The sequence below is a fragment of the Cervus canadensis genome, chromosome 20, assembly GCF_019320065.1.
Source record: "Cervus canadensis isolate Bull #8, Minnesota chromosome 20, ASM1932006v1, whole genome shotgun sequence".
Taxonomy (NCBI): Eukaryota; Metazoa; Chordata; class Mammalia; order Artiodactyla; family Cervidae; genus Cervus; species Cervus canadensis.
In genome coordinates, this window is record NC_057405.1 from 34,580,183 (window position 1) to 34,598,018 (window position 17,836).

Here is a 17,836-nt window from a genome sequence, read left to right on the forward strand (position 1 = left end):
AGGTAACAGGCCCACTGAATATTTCATTAGAATATTTCCTCCGGGCTGCTGGGTCTCTTGAGTTTCCAGGGTTTTCTATCCAGGCCTTTTGCCAAAACTGCTGTTACCACTATGCATTGAGATTACGGTGCTCAGCAAATGTGGCTGGAACCCTCCACTTGATATTTTAAGGGCTATGACATAAAGCCACCAGGAAAGAAAGGCATTCTTTGTAGAAAGCCGTAGATCACCATACATCATTTCAAGTGTCAGTCTTGCTCCTCAGCTGCGTTGTCAATGCTTCTGGCCTTAATTTAGGCAAGGAAACCACCTGTCGTCCTCAGGCTGCAGCTAAGAGATTTAGCCTTCCTGGAGTTCTGCCACGTTTTTTACCCATATTGAGTGTTGCTGAAACATGTAATCCCCTCACACGTGTCTTTATGAGGGATCTGTCATCATGAGGATGTTTTCTGAAAAGTCAGGCCAGCATTGACAACCTGGTGTGTGTCAGTATACACTGGTGACCGCAAGTGACTCTTCTGCATCACTTACCATATCTTTTTGCAATACCTTGCCTGCATGCTCAGCACAAGATCACCTGCAAAGTCATCTACAAATGTCACCACCGCTGTAGTGACAAAGATGAATGACCTTGCTCTATTATCTAGCCAAAATGTTCAACACTGGCTCTAGCCTACCGACTACTGCTGATTGTAAACATCTTGGTGGAGTTAGACCAAAGCAGAAGTTACCTTGATGAAGGTTATGTCAGTGAAGTCCAGTCCACTTCCTGCTTGGGCACTGAAATCTTTACTCAATGCTCAGGCCAAAATTTGATTGATTACCTGCTGAATTTCAGAACACACAAAAAAATCCATATTTTCTCTTTGAGTCACAGAGCCTGACAATATGTAGTTACAGAAATCTTTCTGTAAAGTATCACAAGATGAGGAACTTCCTTGGTGGTCCAGTGGCTATGAGTCTGTGCTCCCAATGCAGGGGCCCTGGGTTCAATCCCTGGTCAGGGAACTAGATCCCACCTTCTTTAACTAAGAGTTCACATGCTGTGACTAATGAAAGATCCTGCCTGCCACAACAAGACCTGGCACAGCCAAATAATTATGTACATAAATAAATATTAGAAATACCACAAGCTGATTCATAGGTAACAGTCATGAAACCAGGACTCAGAGTCAGATATAAAATGAAGCACAATTCTAAGGCATATTTCTTTTCTAATAAAAGGTATTTGCAGAGCTCCCTTTTTGCCATAAGAAATTGTTTTGGTTCTTCAGATAGCTAATTTCTAATACTGGCTGTCTCCTGAGGGTTTCCAGGGTCCCTGCTCAAGGCGGTGGTTTCTACAAAGGAATAAGGGTAACAGCCACGTGTGAGGGAGACCTTGCACTATGCCCTAAGGCTGGGCCAAGAATAGCCTATTTTAGAATATAAAATAAAAGTTAATTCCCACTTTGAGAGCTCAAAGAGCTTTGAGATTAAAAACAAAAAAAAAAAGCTAACTTTGATGGCAACTCACTGAGATAAGGAACAAATGTTAACCAGATTCTTGTTCAACTATTGCAATTCTAGGCGGGGAAGAGCATGGTACGCCAGCAATCCGACCAATCAACTGGGGTTAAACCAGTTCAGTTCAGTCACTCAGTCGTGTCCGATTCTTTGCGACCCCATGGACTGCAGCACGCCAGGCCTCCCTGTCCATCACCAACTCCTGGAGTTTACTGAAACTCATGTGCATTGAGTCGGTGACGCCATCCAACCATCTCATCCTCCGTCGTCCCCTTCTCCTCCTGCCTTCAGTCTTTCCCAGCATCAGGGTCTTTTCAAATGAGTCAGTTCTTGGCATCAGGTGGCCACAGTGTTGGAGCTTCAAAGGGGTTAAACCTCTCTGCACTAATTTCCGGTCTGTGTGCCACCGACCTAGCTTCCTGTTGAAGCGTCACTTCATGCTTTCATGCAACATACTTGTCCAACATGTGAAACTAAATTCAGAATCATCTTCCTGTGAGTGTAAATACTTCTGCTAATTGAAATCTTGGCCTTCATAGTCACTACCGTCATTGTTAAAATACAGCCAGAGTGATGTTCGGTACCACTTGGAGTTATGTTCTAATGGAAAAATCTATATGAAGTTCATGCCAAATTGAAAAGTCATAAGGGCAGCTGAGCGAGCGCATTTATCACTAAAGCTATTATTCACAAATGCTCTGTTTAACTAACAGCATGTGTGTAAACAGTATCCCACACTAAACCCAAGATTTTGAAGCACTGCTTATTCAGTAGCCAGTGAAAACAAGCCTATCATCCGTGTGGCAGCACTGACTATCAAATTGAGTTGTTTTTTGTTTGTTTGTTTTTTAACGTCCTTTCTGTACAAGCCAGACTACCACTGGAGATCAAATTAGGTCCTAAGAAAAGATTTATATTGTGTACCCGGTAGCTGACATTTCTAACATTCAAGTGGGGGCTGAGTCACAGTTGTGTGTGGGCAGGAGTGTGGAGCTGGGGCAACTGGAGGGGTGTGGAGACGGTTCTGTACTAAACTCACTTCCTGGGATGGGGTGGGAAGGCAGGGACGCTGAGACAACCAGCATTTGTCCACGTGGCTGTTTACAGTTAATGGGAACATACACGCAAGCTGTTGGTCTATCCGTGTAACCTATGAGGCAGGGATGGAAGGAAAGATCAGGTAAACTTTGGGTTACTATCTTGGAAAGTGGACAAGAGAGTAGGATTTTTTTGTTTTTTTTTGTTGTTGTTTGTTTTTGGGCCACACAGGATCTTAGTTCCCTGCCTAGGGATCAAAAGTCTTAACTATAGGACCATGAGAGTCCTTGGTCAGGAATACCTTAGAAGAAATGGAGTAGCCATCATAGTCGACAAGAGAGTCCAAAAAGCAGTACTTGGATGCAATCTCAAAAACGACAGAGAGATCTCTGTTCATTTCCAAGGCAAACCATTCAATATCACGGTAATCCAAGCCTATGCCCCAACCAGTAACGCTGAAGAAGCTGAAGTTGAATGATTCTATGAAGACCTACAGGACCTTTTAGAACTAACACCCAAAAAAGACGTCCTTTTCATTATAGGGGACTGAAATGCAAAAGTAGGAAGTCAAGAAACACCTGGAGTAACAGGCAAATTTGGCCTTGGAGTATGGAATGAAGCAGGGCAAAGGCTAATAAGAGTTTTGCCAAGAGAACGCACTGGTCATAGCAAACACCCTCTTCCAACAACACAAGAGAAGACTCTACACATGGACATCACAGATGGTCAACACCGAAATCAGATTGGTTATATTCTGTGCAGCCAAAGATGGAGAAGCTCTATACAGTCAGCCAAAACAAGACCGGGAGCTGACTGTGGCTCAGATCATGAACTCCTTATTGCCAAATTCAGACCAAACTGAAGAATGTAGGGAAAACCACTAGACCATTCAGGTATGACCTAAATCAAATCCCTTATGACTATACAGTGGAAGTGAGAAATAGATTTAAGGGACTAGATCTGATAGAGAGCCTGATGAACTATGGACAGAGGTTCGTGACATTGTACAGGAGACAGGGATCAAGACCATCCCCATGGAAAAGAAATGCAAAAAGGCAAAATGGTTGTCTGAGGAGGCCTTACAAATAGCTGTGTAATGAAGAGAAGCAAAAAGCAAAGGAGAAAAGGAAAGATTCCCATTTGAATGCAGAGTTCCAAAGAATAGCCAGGAGAGATAAGAAAGCCTTCCTCAGTGATCAATGCAAAGAAATAGAGGAAAACAACAGAATGGGAAAGACTAGAGATCTCTTCATGAAAATTAGAGATACCAAGGGAACAAATTTGGGCTCAATAAAGGACAGAAATGGTATGGACCTAACAGAAGCAGAAGATATTAAGAAGAGGTGGCAAGAATACACAGAACTGTACAAAAAAGATCTTCACGACCCAGATAATCACCATGGTGTGATCACTCACCTGAGCCAGACATCCTGGAATGTGAAGTCAAGTGGGCCTTAGGAAGCATCACTACGAACAAAGCTAGTGGAGGGGATGGAATTCCAATTGAGCAATTTCAAATCCTGAAAGATGATGCTGTGAAAGTGCTGCACTCAATATGCCAGCAAATTTGGAAAACTCAGCAGTGGCCACAGGACTGGAAAAGGTCAGTTTTCATTCCAGTCCCAAAGAAAGGCAACCCCAAAGATTGTTCAGACTACCACACAATTGCACTCATCTACATGCTAGTAAAGTAATGCTCAAAATTCTCCAAGCCAGGCTTCAGCAATATGTGAACTGAGAACTCCCAGATGTTCAAGCTGGTTTTAGAAAAGGCAGAGGAACCAGAGCTCAAATTGCCAATATCCGCTGGATCATCAAAAAAGCAAGGGAGTTCCATAAAAACATCTATTTCTGCTTTATTGACTATGCCAAAGCCTTTGACTGTGTGGATCACAATAAACTGTGGAAAATTCTGAAAGAGATGGGAATACCAGACCACCTGACCTGCCTCTTGAGAAATCTGTATGCAGGTCAGGAAGCAACAGATAGAACTGGACATGGAACAACAGACTGGTTCCAAATAGGAAAAGGAGTACGTCAAGGCTGTATATTGTCACCCTACTTATTTAACTTATATGCAGAGTACATCATGAGAAATGCTGGGCTGGAAGAAGCACAAGCTGGAATCAAGACTGCCGGGAGAAAATATCAATAACCTCAGATATGCAGATGACACTATCCTTATGGCAGAAAGTGAAGAGGAACTAAAAAGTCTCTTGATGAAAGTGAGAGAGGAGAGTGAAAAAGTTGGCTTAAAGCTCAACATTCAGAAAACTAAGATCATGGCATGGTCCCATCACCTCATGGGAAATAGATGGGGAGACAGTGGAAACAGTGTCAGACTTTATTTTTTTGGGCTCCAAAATCACTGCAGATGGTGACTGCAGCCATGAAATTAAAAGAGACGCTTACTCCTTGGAAGGAAAGTTATGACCAACCTAGATAGCATATTAAAAAGCAGAGACATTACTTTGCCAACAAAGGTCTGTCTGGTCAAGGCTATGGTTTTTCCAGTGGTCATGTATGGATGTGAGAGCTGGACTGTGAAGAAAGCTGAGCACCGAGAAGTTGATGCTTTTGAACTGTGGTGTTGGAGAAGACTCTTGAGAGTCCCTTGGACTGCAAGGAGATCCACGCAGTCCATCCTCAAGGAGATCAGTCCTGGGTGTTCATTGGAAGGACTGATGCTGAAGCTGAAACTCCAGTACTTTGGCCACCTCACGCGAAGAGTTGACTCATTGGAAAAGACCCTGATGCTGGGAGGGATTGGGGGTGGAAAGAGAAGGGGACGACAGAGGATGAGATGGCTGGATGGCATCACCGACTCCATGGACATGAGTCTGAGTAAACTCCAGGAGTTTGTGATGGGCAGGGAGGCCTGGCGTTCTGCGATTCATGGGGTCGCAAAGAGTCGGACACGACTGAGCGACTGAATTGAACTGAACTAAAGTATTGATATACTGTAACAATTCTTAGTACAGCAGTGTCTCAGTGCTATAAGAGATATAATACTTTGCGGTCATTTCCAAATTGGAAACAGGTTTAAGAAATGGTAAAGGAAAGGAGGTGAAACAGGATTCCTTGGAAAAGAAAAGTACCCTAAGTCTCTGTGTTCTCTGGCCCTTGCTTGATTTCTCCTGTCTGCATTCTCCAGCGCTTTCCCACGAGGTGTCTGTCCCAGTTCTAGGGCCCTCGCGTTCTCCTTCCTGGTGGATCAGATGGCAAAGAATGTGCCTGCAATGCGGGATCCCTGGGTTGGGAAGATCCCCTAGAGAAGGGGATGGCTATACACTCCAGTATTCTTGCCTGGAGAATGCCGTGGACTGAGGAGCCTGGCGGGCCACAAGTCCATAGGGTCACACAGAGCCGAACCCGACTGAGCACCTAAGCCTTTCTCTTTTCAACCCCACCCTGCAGGACGTGGTGATGAGTCACACAGCCAGGACAGGGCCCACTGGCTCACATTCCCTCTGCCCCCAAAACTCCTGGGGTCTGCTGCATCTCGGGCTGCCTCCTCTCCTCTCTGTCTGGCCTCGTGTTCAGGATTGGGTCTCTGTCTTTGCTCTCCTTTAACATGCGTCAGGCAGTTACCCTGTCTAGCAGGCTCTTCATCCTCAAAGCAGATGCTCCATCCCGAGCCTGGCTTACTGGAGCCGGAGCCGTGATGATTCTTACCAAACCACAGCTGGGGCTGGCTCCTGCCTGTCAGTCCCCGCAACTGTTCGGGCAGGTCATCCAGGATCGTGGCTCTTGTGTGTTGGCTCCAAGAGCCCAAGTGCCCAGTCTCTGTGCTACTATTTACTGGTGTGTAACTTGTCTCCAAGATGGTGACAATAACCTTCCCATCCTACATGCACTCTTTTTTGTTTTTTACTTTTGTATTTTGAGATAATTAACAGACTCCAGAAGTTGCAAAAATGATACAGTCCCATAGAGCCTTCAATCAGCTTCTCCAAATGATGATAGCAGAAGTATAGCTGGCGTAAGACATCACAATTGCAGGACAACATACAGTGATGGAGCACACATGGAAATTGACATTAGTCTATTGCCGTTACCTGGACTATAGGCCTTATTCAGCTTCCATCATTTTTTAACCTGTGTGTGTACCAGTGCATATAGTTCTATACGGTTTCATACCATGTATAGATTCACATAATGACCACAGTCAACACACAGAACTGTTCAGCCACCAAAAAAGGACTCCTTTGTGCTTCTTCTTTTTTCCTTTGCCCCTCTCTCCCAAACACCCCCTCCCTACCCCAAGTCTGTCACCTGCCAACCACCAATCTGTTTTCCATCTCCATACTTTTACCATTTTGAGAATATTATATAATTGAAACCACACAGTATATAATCTTGAGATATTTTCACTAAGCATAGGATCCTTGAGGTCTAGCCAGGCTGTTGCTTGTTATCAGCAGTTCATTCTTCTTTATTGATGAGTAGTACTCCATTGTGAAGGAAATGGCAACCCACTCCAGTGTTCTTGCCTGGAGAATCCTAGGGACGGTAGAGCCTGGTGGGCTGCCATCCATGGCGTCACACAGAGTCGGACACGACTGAAGCGACTCAGCAGCAGCAGCAGCATTCCATTGTATGGATGTGCTAGAGTTCGTTCAGTTGAATGCAGGACAGGAGGGTTATTACTGCCATCTTGGAGACAAACTATGCAATCCTCCAGCTGAGTGAGTGGACAGTGGGACAAAGACTGAGAACTATTCACCCATAACGTGGGAGATGTGAGCTGAAGATTTAAGCTGCATCCAATATTTTACTATCCCACATAAAGCTACTATGAACGTTTGTATACAGATTTTGTATGAACATAAATTTTCACTTCTTTAGGATAAATGCCCAAGAGTGAAATTGCTGGGTCAGATGGAAAGTGCGTGTTTTACGGGAAACGGCCAAACTGTTTTCCAGAGTAACTGTACCATCATACATTCCCACCAATAAATAAGAAACCCCATCTCTCCATGTTGTCCCTCATTAGCATCTGATATTATCACTTCTTTTCATTTAAGCCATTCTCGTAGGCGTATAATGATATCTCACTGTGGTTTTAATATGTGTCTTTCTAATGGTTAATGATGTTGAACATGGTTTTGTATGCTTATTAGCCATCTGTGTCTCGTCTATGGTGAAATATCTGTTTATATCTCTTGCCCATTTCATAATTGGATTTTTTTTAAATGTTGTTCTTTATATAGTCTATTTATTGTGTGCAGCTTGCCTTTCATCCTCTTAAGTGTCTTCCATAGCACAAAAGTTTTATCTTATTTTTGTCTGATGGACAGTACTTCTGATGTCATGTCTAAGAACTATGCACCTATAAAAGAGACTAACATGTATTTGTACATGCCTGAGTATGCATAAAGGAACTAGAAGGATAACTAATCTAATAAAAGTGTGGTTATCTGTAGTGGGAACCAGAAGTTGTAGGCAGGAGCAGGAGGCGTGTCTCTTCATCTTTTTATATTATTTGAGTTTTTAACTATATGGATATGTTCATTTAAAAAGGAGATCATGGGTTTTGGAGTCAGGTCAGAGTTTCAGTCCAGGCTCCAAGATTAGCTGTGGGAGCTTGGAAAAGTTATTTTTTTATGACTTCCATTTTCTCATCTGTAAAATTAAATGTAAAAATAGACATAATATCTCGGCAACTTTTAATGACGATTAAATGAGATAATGTGTATGAAAATTTAACTCAATAAGTAGTGACCCAACTATGGGATCGAATTACTAATCATGAACCAAAGAAAGATTTACATTTTAATATAAAATAGTTCCTATTTTTCCTGCTGCATGGCAGTTGTCTTTGGTGATGTATTGCCCAGTTTTCTAGGCTTGTTACATTCTGCTGAGGAATGAAGTGCCTCTTCTTCAATTAATGCTGTTTTGATAAGTAAGCATTTTTAGTGATAATAAGCTATGTTCTTTACCTGAACTAGTAGTCTGTAATATCTCCATTAGGTAGAAATCATTCCTCTTACTGTATAGGTGATAGCCCAGGGCTCAGAGAGGTAAAGTGACTTGCTAGATTGTCTAATTCTAGAGCTTCTATGTCTAACTTTGTTTCCAGTGTAATTCAGAATATTCTCTTATAGAACTCCAGTCCCTAGGGCTATTGCTAAAAGAAAAGAGTTCATTGGTTAAGTGATTTTGGTATACCGTTAAAAAATAAAACATGTTATAAGAGTCCCTTCTTGAGAATCTCCTATTCATTTTAGGAAATTTTAAAGGTTCTGAAAAGTCCTGTAGTCTTTAACCCAGCATTTCCCAAATTAAATTAGCGACTGGGCTTTTTAGAAATATAAAGAACTAATATGTGGATAAACACCCCTTGGAATTAGCATTCCATAGAAAACATTTTTAAGGAATCCTGCACTGAGCATACATTTCTGTGCTATTTTAAAATGCTTGATATTTCTGTAAACTGTCTAATTCCGTTGTGATACCGAATGTTTCAGCTTCACAAGAACTCCACAAATAGCTCATTTATATGGTGTCATAGCATCTTACTAGTGAAAATAATAATCCTATGGCAAACTTAGTATATGTATGTATAGATGTGTGTATATATATATATAATATGTGTGTACATACTATATATAATATTTCTTTGGTTTGTAACCATAACCCTAGAGGAATAGCAAGTTTACACCAACAACTCTGAAGGTAAATGATGTTAAAGAGAACACAAATCTCCTTTCTAACAAGCCTGCTTTTCACCATGAATGATGTACACTTCTGAAAAGTTTAAGGTCATTTGGAGGGTTCTATTTAACTAATGCAAAATATATGTTGTATAGCATACAACCAATCTGTCACTACCTTAATTATAGTACTTATTTCCAATATCTCTTCTTATAGGCTCTTAGAACATACCCTGTTATATTACATTTCAGTCCCCAGACAAGAGGAATATGCCATATTCTCTGTCTTGAATTCTACTATCTGTACGGTATCAGAGGGCCGTAGTAGTAAAGAATCTGCCTGCTAAGGCAGGAGACACAAAAGACGAGGGTTTGATTCCTGGGTCGGGAAGATCCTCTGGAGGAGGAATGGCAACCCACTCCAGAATTCTTGCCTGGGAAACTGCAAGGACAGAGGAGCCTGGCAGACTACAGTCCGTGGGACTGCAGAGAGCTGGACATGACTGAGTGACTAAGCTCACGGCACATTCAGCAGTAGCTCTTTAAACAGATGTTTGGTGGTGAGTGTGATGTTGATGGTTTTAGATACATAGTTATGGACATACATAAAATATGAAATCATACTAAATGCCTCTTTGCCTCTAAAAGTTTTCCATTTCTAAGGATGCAGAATGAGTCAAATATTCTATTTTATGGTCATAGCATCAGAGTAATGAGCAAATCCAGGCTGGTCACTGTTCCATGTTATTCTTAGAAGGTAAAGGAAAATTCATCTTTTCACTCCAGCTGAATGTTATTTCCATTTCATTGGCATTGGAAATAAAAGGAATACTAGAGTTATAAAACTTGAGTGTTTTTCTATTTTTATTGACAAGTGTGATTAGTAATTTGTTTGAAAATTATTTTTTAAATGTTTAAATCACAAATTGAAGCCAGTGACATAGGTAACAAGCAGCACTTAAGAGATGTAATAGCTAGGAGATAGTTTTCTCTAAAAATTAAAGGAAAATAAGACTTATTTCCTCAAAATATTATGCAAGAAGTTCAGGGTTGAGTTACAGTAATGAATACTGTGTTTATTTTTAATAGTACTGTCTGTAAGTTCTAACTAGAGCATACTTTGAAAGGTTCTAGACTAGGACAATTACTAATATTAGGCATAAATTGTTTATGAATTGATCTTAAGATGCTCTTATTTTCTATCTTATTAATAAATGATTTTTTCCAGTGAGGATATAGATTACTTCCTCTTCATCCTAAGGTATACAAAACATAATTTTATAATATTCTAGGATACATTGTTTCCCAGAACTTTAAATTGGGTCATTAGAATAAGCTAAATACTGGAGTATAGCAAAATTTAGCTTGATTTGAAGTTTATGGCTTGGTTTATAAAACAAAAACAGAACTTTGTTTTTGCTTTCTGACTTTTTAAAGCTACTTGGCTCACAATAAAAAGAAAATAAATGCACTTTATGTAATTCTGTTTAAACATTTACTCACCTACTCTTTTCATATAGAATGCCTAAAGAAAAACCAAAAAAGTTACCTTTTCCATTTCTTAAGCTAACAGTTGTGATACAATTCACAACTTGAAAATTCTAAACCAATGTGCCATCTGTTACTATGAATATGAAAGATAGTGCCTCATGGAGACTTTTAATTATATCAAAACATGAAATTTGGACTTTTGGTTACTATCTCAGTAACCTATAAAAAGCTTCTAATTTTGGAATACTTTTAGGATTCACAATTTCTTAAAAGAGCAATCCCAAAGAAGAATCTGAGGCTCAAATCAAACATGAAATTTACCTTAATAGAAATCAACTTGAAGCATTCATAACTTTTAACTGACTTTCTTAACTTTCTGCTTTGGATTTATTTTCTTTACTGACCAAGATAGTCCATATAGGAAGACCCAGCAATTAATACGCTTATTAGAAAAGGGTTTGTTCAAGTCTGCTTCTCTGCTGCTCTAACTATGTGGAATGTATTGGTAACTTGACAGAATCCACAATTTACCTCTCTTCATATAATTAATATATCATAATAGGATTCAAAATTTAGTTTTACTTTAACAAAGTCTGAAGTGTACTCAGAGCATTGAAACATATACATGACTGTATGTAAAACAGCTAATGCAAAGCCGCTATATAACACAGGGAGCTCAATGTGGTACCATGTGATAACCGAGGGGTGGGATGCGTGGAGTGTTGGGGGAGAGGTTCAGGGGGGAGGGATATAGGTATCCTCGTGGCTGATTCACGCTGTTGGGTGGCAGAAGCCAATGCAATATTGTAAAGCAATTATTCTCCAATTAAAAATAAATTAAGAAAAATAAAGTATACTCAGGACTAAGATTTATATATATATATAAATAATCTAAATGTTACACTCCACCACAGATTTTTGCCTTAAAATATCTAATACAGTTTCAACACAGAGTGAAGACAGACGTCTTATGCTTGTACGTTTTCTGAAACAGGCTTATTTTATGGAGGAAACTTGGCTTAATATTTCGAACTTTCACGCTAACCAAGTTTAGGGCACTTGCTTTACATAGTTTCAAATTTTAAGATTAAACACAGGGTAGATCAGTATTTATACTGAGCAAAAATTAAGTTCTGGTTCTCTTTTCTATAAAGTCACCTATCTACTTACTACATTTTTGAGTTTATAGTTAACTTTACAATCTCTAAATTTTATCAGTAACATACACTTGCAGAGCTTAGAAGTCAAACCCTGCTAAAAAGATGTGTGCCAAAAAGTGGCTCCCGACCCCAGCTCAGAGGTATTACTTTCAGCTCTCCTGTTCCTTCTTTTTTTAATTCTACTTATTTTTAAAACCACTTTATTGAGGTATGATCGATATATAAAAAGCTGCACATATTTATACAACTTGATAAGTTCGGAAATGAGAACACACCGTGAAAGCACCACCACCATCAAGGTCACTGACAAATCCCCCATCACGTCCCAGTTTCCTCCCACCCCCTTTAATAGTATTTTGAATGTGTCTTTCAGAATACATGATCTGCATGTTTTAAGTATATAATCATACTGTTAGCTGTAGGCACTGTGCTGAAATAGTAGATCTCCAGTACTTATTTTTGCGAGGTAGGTTAGCCCTGGCCCTTTCCAGTCCACTGGGGAAGGAGCGTGCACAGACACACCCACTAAAGGGAAAGTGAGGCTGTGCTTGTGGGTTGCAACGCGGCAGCAGTTAGCATCTCGCTGGCTCATCACCAGTTCTGCTGTTTTGGGGTCAGCCTGATATTGAGATGGCTTGGGCCACGAGCACACAGCATACATCAGTTATTACAAGTTATTACAAGTCAGTTCTATTGGCTGACCCACAATTCCTGAAACTTATCAAACTGGATGACCAAATCTACTCTTTGGGGGAAATGTTTTTAAAACACAGGACCCAGAAGAGCTCAAATCAGAACTAACTAAAAAAGGAGAAAATACTTAAAAGAATAGGGGTTTTGTGGAGTTATAATCAACTAATAAAAGTGGAGGCCATTCTACTACAAGTTTGATGGGACCCACACTCATTCTGTCTTCCTACCCTGTGGGGTAGTCTTAGAGATATCTCCTGATTTGATCAAAAATGAATTGTGTGTTTGCTTCTTGCTGATTTTCAAGAGATAGGGGATGATATTTTCTCTATCCTAAAACTAGAAATTCTAGTACACACTAAACTGTGCCTACAAAATTGCTGTAAGTAAAAGTTTACATCACCTTTTTTTCCATCATCTCATGTAGAGATGAAAGGATTGTAGATTCTTTTAATATTTTTAGCTGAATCTTTAAAAACCAGTTGTATTTTTGGCTGTGCTGGGTCTTTGTTGCTTTGAGGGCACTTTCACTAGTTGTGGCGAGCAGGGGCTACTCTCCAGTTGCAGAGCATGGGCTTCTCATTGTGATAGCTTCTCTCATTGTAGTGCACTGGCTTAGCTGCCTCACGGCATGTGGAATCCTCCCAGACCAGGGATGGAACCCAATGCAGGCGGATTCTTAGCTGCTGGACCACCAGGGAAGTTCCTGGCTGAATCTTTTAAAAGGGACAATATATTTGCCACCTATTTTAAAAGGACTGTTTACAGGATTTTATTTTTTAGGAGCTTCAAATACAAAAATACTACATTAAGCTCCATAGTGAAAATTTTAAGCATTTGGAAAATTATTTGCATTATAAGATGATATTAACAACCATTTAAAATGTATCCACTTCTTCATTATCTATACAAATTAACTTCAAATTTAAAGATAATTATACTAGGTATGGAACCTAAGGACTTCCCAGGAGGCACAGTGGTAAAGAATCTGCCTGCCAAAGCAGGCACTCTAGGGACATGGGTTCAATGCCTGGGTTGGGAAGATCCCCTAGAATAGGAAATGGATGGCAACCCACTCCAGTATTCTTGTCTGGAAAATTCCATAGACAGAAGAGCCTGGAAGGCTACAGTCCATGGGATCACAAAGTCTTGGATATGACTGAGCATGTGCACACCACACACACATAGAATCTAAAAAGTCTCTATGTACATTTGTTGTTCAGTCCTTATGTTCTGTTTGACTCCTTGTGACCCCATGGACTGCAACACACCAGGCTTCTCTGCCCTTCACTATCTCCCAGAGGTTGCTCAGATTCATGTCCATTGAGTTGATGATGCCATCCAACCATCTCATCCTCTGTCATCCCCCTCTCTTCCTGCCTTCAATCTTTCCCAGCATCAGGGTCTTTTCCAATGAGTCAGCTCTTTGCATCAGGTGACCCAATGTACTGGAGCTTCAGCTTCATCACCAGTCTTTCCAATGAATATTCAGGGTTGATTTCCTTTAGGATTGACTGGTTTGATCTTGCCGTCCAAGGGACTCTCAAGTCTTTTCCAGCACTACAATCTGAAAGCATCAATTCTTCTGCAGTCAGCCTTCTTTATGGTCCAACTCTCACCTCCCTACATGACTACTGGAAAAACTGTAGCTTTGACTAGATGGACCTTTGTTGACAAAGTAATGTCTCTGCTTTTTAATATGCTGTCTAGGTTTGTCATAGCTTTCCTTCCAAGGAGCAAGCATCTTTTAATTTCATGGCCGCAGTCACTGTTCACAGTGATTTTGGAGCCCAAAGAAATAAAATCTGTCACTGTTCCTACTTCTTGCCCTTCTTTTTGCCATAGTTTCTTGAATGTTGAGTTTAAGCCAGCTTTTCATTCTCCTTTCATCCTCATCAAGAGGCTCTTTAGTTCCTCTTCACTTTCTGCCATTAGTTACCACTCTAATATCTGAGATTGTTGATATTTCTCCCAGCAATCTTGATTCCAGCTTGTGATTCATCCAGCCTGGCATTTCACATGATGTACTCTGCATAGAAGTTAAATATCCAGGGTGACAATATACAGCCTCAGTGTACTCCTTCCCCAATTTTGAACCAGTCCGTTGTTGCACATCCGGTTCTAACTGTTGCTTCTTAACCTGCATACAGGTTTCTCAGGAGACAGATAAGGTAGTCTGGTATTCCCATCTCTTTAAGAATTTTCTATAGTTTCTTGTGATCCACACAGTCAAAGGCTTTAGCATAGTCAGTGAAGCAGATGTTTGTTCTGGAATTCCCTTGCTTTCTCTATTATCTAATGAATGTTGGCAATTTGATCTCTGGTTCCTCTGCCTTTTCTAAACCCAGTTTATATATATACATCTGGAAATTCTTGGTTCGTGTATTGCTAAAGCCTAACTTGAAGGATTTTGAGCATTTTTGCAAGGATGTGAAATGAGCACAATTGTACGGTAGTTTGAACGTTCTTTGGCATTGTCCTTCCTTGGAATCGGAATGAAAAGTGACCTTTTCCAATCCTTTGGCCCCTGTTTTCCAAATTTGGTAACATATTAAGTGCAGCACTTCAACAGCATCATCTTTTAGGATTTTAAATAGCTCAGTTGGAATTCCATCACCTCCACTAGCTTTGTTTGTAGTGATGCTTCCTAAGGCCTACTTGACGTCACATTCCAGGATGTCTGCCTCTAGGAGAGTGGCCACACTATCATGGTTATCCAGGTCACTGAGACCTTTTTTTGTACAGTTCGTCTGTATATTCTTGCCACCTCTTCTTACTCTCTTCTGCTTCTATTAGGTCCCTACCATTTTTGTCCTTTATTGTGCCCATCTTTACATGAATTGTCTCCTTGATATCTCAAATTTTTTTGAAGAGATCTCCAGTCTTTCCATTCTATTGTTTACCTCTATTTCTTTATTTCTATATGCACATAAACCTATATAAAACATGGGTGAAGGGAGACTGTAAAACAGAGTATCTGATTCCTTAAGAAGTCATGGTCTATCTTGAATATTTGAAATTGAGTTCAGCCCTATAATTTTTTCCACACTGTCTTAGCCTGAGCCATTTATTTTCAAGCAAAGAATAATGGCATTAGGAAATTTTTTATTGAAGTATAACTGACATAAACATTAGTTTCAGGTGTACAACTGAATGACTCAGTATTCACATATACTATGAAATGATTACCACAATGAACTTAACATGTCACCATACCGAGTCACAAAAATTTTGTACAGTGCTATACATGACACCCCATTTATTTTTTTTTATAACTGGAAATTAGTACCTTTTGGATCCCTTCACCCATTTTGCCCAACCCTCACCTCCTACCTCCAGCAATCACCAATCTGTTCTCTGAGCTCAGGTTTTTTTCGTGTTTTTCTAAATAGCATGTAACAGTATATGCCTTTCCCATCTGACTTATTTCACTTAACGTAATGCCCTCATGGTTCATCCATGTTGTTGCAAATGGCAAGATTTCCTTCTTTTTTATGACTGAATATTCCACTGTGTGTGTGTGTGTGTGTGTGTGTGTGTGTGTGTATCACAGTTTCTTTATCCATCGGTGGACACTTAAGTTTATTTCCTTACTTTCACTATTGTATATAATGCTGCGTATTTTCATTTTCTTCAGATAAATACCCAGAAGCAGAATTACTGGATCATATGGTAACTTTTTAAATTTTTTGAGGAACCTCCATACTGTTTTCCATATTGGCTGCACCAGTTTCACTCATGCCAACAGCTCACAAGGGTTCCATCTCCACATTCTTGGCAAAATATTTATTTGATAATAGCCATTCTAACAGGTGTAGAGTGATGTCTCATTATGCTCTTGATTTTCATTTCCCTGATGATTAATAGTGTTGAGACCTTCTCATGGCCATCTGTTAAGTATTTTTTGAAAAAGTGTCTGTTCAGGTACTCTGCCTATTTTTTAATGAGTTTGTGTCTTTGTGTTGCTACTGAGTTGTATGTTCTTCATACATTTGTTCTTTATACATTTTGGCTATTATTCCCTTATCACATATATAAGTTGAAAATATCTTCTCTAATTTAGTAAGTTGCTTTTCGATTTTGTTGGTTTATTTTGCTATGCAGAAGAAGCTTTTTAGTTTGATGTAGTCCCACTTCTTTGTTTTTGCTTCCATTACCCTTGCTCCTGGTGACAAATCTAAAAAACCATCACCAAGACCACCTACCACCTTTCCCCACCCCTCAATTGTATGGTTTCACATTTTTCATTTAAATCTAATCCATTGTCAGTTTTTATATAAGACAGTAGTCATTTCATTCTTATGCATATGCTGTCCAGTTTTCCCAACACCTTTTATTGTATGATCTTGGTTCTTTTGTCATAAATTAATTGGCCAAATGTGTGTAGGTTTCTATTGTTTCGTTGACCTATGTATCTACTTTTGATTACTATAGCTTTAAAATCAGAAGTGTGGTGCCACCAGCTCAATATTGCTTTACTATTTGAGTTCTTTGTGGTTCCATTGAAATTTTAGGTTTATTTTTGTGAAAAATGCCATGGAAATTTTGATAGGGATTGTATTGAATCTGTAGATACTTTGAGCAATGTGAACATTTTAACAATAATTCTTCCAATTCATGTGCACAAAATATTTTTCACTTATTTGTGTCTTCAATTTCTTTCATCAGTATTTTAGTTTTAACAGGTGTTTCACCTCCTTGGTTATATCTATCCTGAAGTATTTTATTCCTCTTGGTGCAATTATAAATGGGATTTCCTTAATTCCTCTGACAGTTCTTTATTAATGTGTAGAAGCACAAAAGACTTTTATATGTTGATTTCTTACACTGCAAGTATACGAAATTCACTTATTCGAACAGTCTTTCGGTGGAGTCTTTAGTGTTTTTTGTAAATAGCATCATGTTACCTGCAAATAGTGAAATTTTACTTTTTCCTTTCCAATTTCAGTGCCTTTTATTTATTTAGCCTAATTGCTCTGACAATCTGAGAACCACTAGGGCTTCCAAAACTCTGTTAAATAAAAGTAGTGAGAATTGACATCTTTGTTTTATTCCTGATCTTAGAGGAAAAGTTTTTAGCCTTTCATTGTTGAGTATGACGCTGGCTGTGAGCTTGTCATATAGTACTTCTCCTCTAAACGCACTTTGTTGAGAGTCATCACAAATGAATGTTGGATTCTGTCAAATGCTCTTTCTGCATCTACTGAGATGATGATTTTTATTCTTCACTTTGTGGTAGATCACATTGATTAGATGTTGAATCATGCTTGCATCCCTGAAATAAATTCCACC